The 3818-nt window shown below is 39.2% G+C and overlaps 1 non-coding gene across 1 annotated transcript; it reads right to left on the bottom strand.

Moving 5' to 3' along the window:
* Positions 1-3458: 3458 nt before the first annotated feature.
* LOC136530055 (small nucleolar RNA R71) lies at positions 3459-3567 on the bottom strand. Its single transcript, XR_010777563.1, has one exon. It is a non-coding gene; the product is annotated as a small nucleolar RNA R71 (small nucleolar RNA).
* Positions 3568-3818: the final 251 nt, after the last annotated feature.

Genomic DNA, 3818 nt, shown 5'->3' with positions numbered 1-3818 from the left:
AAGCAAACCCGAGAAGGAACGTTGTTGATGGTAGTTCATGTTAATCACAAACCATCAATATACCTTGCATAAATGACTAAAATGGACCACCAACATAGACTTAGGGGTTTAAACTGATAATTTCCATGAGTCTTGGTGAATCTGTATTTTCAGCAGGATTTAATCAGAAAACTGCTAAGGAGGACCTATTCATGAAAGGAAATCACATTTATAGCTCCTGGGTTAAAATAGTATTCGTAGTCTAAGCGTTGTGCTTAGACTCAGTTACTCATGGATGTACCCTACCTTTCGGATCGGTGGTAGCTTGTGAGGGTGACTCTTATAGCCTCATTGAATCCTTTGTAATCCACCTCCCATTTGTGGGCCTAGAAGGACCTAGTTACTATAGGAAACATACTCTGCTTGTGTTTTCTTTAGTAATATCCTAGAATTAAACAATAGAAGACATAGCTTACCGTAGTTAGAACCAGAAGACCTTTGTGATCTCCATTATACTCCTGTTATCTAAGCCTTGTTGCGAAGTTGGGTTAAGTTAGATTGAGTTATTCTCACACATGTTTCCTTGAGTCCGATATAAAACTGGGATACTTCCTGTGAAGTGCTACATCGGTATAATATCTGTGGGCTTACGGATTATTCTGTGTGCGTTAATATATAACAACAAGCATTTCTAGCGCCATTGCAAGGAAACGGTTGCTGAGTTAGCTTTGAAGCTAGCTTAACCTGGTATCATTATTGTTTTATCTTTTATCTTTTATTTTCTTTTCTTTTCACTATGGATTTAGAATCCACTCCTATCCATCAATACGTTGCACCTACGAGTGCACGTCTAGAGCAACCAGAATCTTCAAAACCTATCCTTACACCTGGCTATGAGTTGTGCCCGTGTTTAATTAACATGGTCTAGGATCAATCTTTTTCAGGCGAAGATGATGAAAATCCGTACTCCCACCTAAATGAGTTTAAGCAAACCTATGCATGCCTACACATTGCGGTCATGTTAGACGAAACCTTACGATAGAAGCTTTTTCCTTTCTCTTTGAAGGGAAGAGCTAAACGTTGGTACAAGCAAACCATAGGGAGTAGACAAGGAGATTGGGAAGCTTTGTGCTCTAGCTTTTGCTTTCATTTCTTTCCCATCTCTAGATTTGTTGTTGACAGTAGTTAACAACTATTATCAACCATCAATATGACATACATAAGGGCATAAATATAATCACCAATGAAGGTCTAGGGATTTAAACTAACAAATTCTACGAGTTTTGGTGAATCTGTATTTTCTGCGGGGTTTATCCAGAACCGTCAAGGTGGACCTACATGTCAGATTCAATCATGATTATCCATAGTGAAATGGACACTAAAAAACTCTAGAAGACTCAAGAGGACTCCACACCGAGGCAGAGCCTGAGTGGTTGCCAGGTAGGGCTGACCGGCCCCACCTGTAGGCCGCTCAGCCCCTGCGCCCACCTATCAGTCTCTGCGTCGCAATGTTAGTTCTCCACCACCACCTAGGATGCATCTATGCCGTCCTTTAAGTCGGTTTGATCCAAGGGCTCATGTTGGATGCTCCGACCTATATATACCAGCCCCTGCCACCCCCTGAGGCATATAGAGATAAGTCATTTGAGAAGATAGAAACCCTAATCATTCTTAGAGCTCCATCAATTCTAGGGCATAGCTAGTTAGGCTAGGTCTAGAGGGAGGCAAGCAAGTTTTGCTTGGATTCCTGATCGTGTCAAGAGCGTGGTTTGGTATAATCTTTGTAGCCCCTCTCTTTTGTATCTCTATTTCTTTTATATGCTTGCTACAATTGTTATGACAAAATTAATATTCATCTCATTTATGTTCTTCATTATAATGTTCACCGTTTACTTTCATTATATGTTTAGTATAGTTGGATTATCATCATGTTCATGCATAAGTTCATATAGCGCTCACTCTAAGGATCCATGGGTGGGTGGTCAACATTGTGTAAGCATGGTGCTTATACGATGTTTACCTATGGATACAACCTATATTCTGGGTCATGTGGTAGATCACGGATGTGACACTCCTGTTGAGTCCTTTGTAGTCCACTCTCCGAATGTAGGTGCACATAGGATGCGGTTACGAAGGAAGACAAGCTCTATTCTTAATCTTCCTTAGTAATATCCTCTATGTGTAGATATGATGTTGATCTTAGCAATGATTACTAGATATAATTGCACTAATCAATGTATGCTTTGACTTGTAATTAAGAATGACTTAGGAATTATTCCTCTAATATTCTACCTGACCATGCTAATGCCATAGAAAGGAGTACTCTAAGATGATTTATCATTATCATTGATCAATACTTATCATATATATATTATCCTATGACTTACCCCTATTATGAGTAGAATATTGGTTATGGTTTACTTTTTCCATCAATAGTATAAGTTATTAATACATGTCCATGCTAGACCTTCCCTGTGGTAAAAATATAAATAACGATACCTGGAATACTCTCAGGTGAAGTGCTACAATGGTATATTATCTATGCGCTTGCAGATCCTTTTCATTCATATACTTATATATTCTTTCTAGTCACATAAAATGATAAAGAACTGTTTAGTATTATTCTAGTAGTAATGCTATGTAGTACCAACAAGCATCTCTGGCATCATCACTAGGGATGACAACCTACTAAAGTAATTTTAGGAGATATAGGTTTATAATAGGTGGCTACTAAAACAAGTGACAAGTTAATAAATACCAACAAACATTTCTAGCACCGTTGCCGAGGACTAGATTCAACTCTGTTCTTAGTAGCAACGCTAAGGAATGTCTAAAAGCATTTCTGGCATCGTTGTCGAGGAAGGTAGCTAGGTAGAGGAAGTATTGATAAACTTATACTTATTGATGTGATCGAAATAACCATTGACCTCTGCTCAAACAAGCTTACCCTTGTTTTATCTACTTTTATATCTTATGCAGGGTAATGTATGATTGATTTTGACCTTTCGATAAACTATGTTGACGATCCAGAAGCATTAATTAGGAGGACTAGAGCTAAACTCAAGAAAGTCCCAACTTTAGAATCGGAAGACAACTAGATAAGGCAAAGCTTAACACCAGAATTTAAAGCCATGGCTAATAAGACTCTCCATGAATTCTCTGCTCCAACTACAGCGAACATCCGTACTGGACCAACAGTCAATGTTGGAGACAATAGATTTGAGTTCAAGCTAGCCCTCATCAACATGGTCCAAGCAAGCCAGTTTTGTTTAAAAGCACATCTCCAACACTTCCTGAAGATCTGTAGCACTTTCACCATCAATGGAGTAACCCAAGATGCCATATTACTTCACCTCTTCCCATTCTCACTCTTAGAGAAGGCAAAGCAATGGTTCTACACCAACAAAGATAAAAAAATACTACATGGTATAAATGCTCCACTGCTTTTCTAGCAAAGTTCTTTTCCATAGGTAAGACCAATTCTCTGCGTGGGAGAATCTCAAGCTTTCAGCAACAACATGTTGAATCTGTCCCTGAGGCACGGGAACGCTTTCAAGATTACATATCAGAATGTCCCCATCATGAGATGGAGAATTGGCTACTCATGCAGACTTTCTATCATGGGTTGGCCAACAATACTAGTGAGACTATGGATGCTGCTGCTAGAGGTGCATTCCTGTCACTCACAATTTTAGCTGCAATAGCTCTTATGGAGAAGATGGCCTCCAACCAAGGTTTGAATGAAGAACATCTTCAGATCCATAAGAGAGGTGGAGGTATGCATCAACTCAAGGAGGTAGACATATTGTCTACCAAGATGGACCTGTTAATGAAGAAGC

Source organism: Miscanthus floridulus, chromosome 19 (assembly GCF_019320115.1).
Source record: "Miscanthus floridulus cultivar M001 chromosome 19, ASM1932011v1, whole genome shotgun sequence".
NCBI lineage: Eukaryota > Viridiplantae > Streptophyta > Magnoliopsida > Poales > Poaceae > Miscanthus > Miscanthus floridulus.
This window is presented reverse-complemented; position numbering and strand designations above follow the sequence as displayed.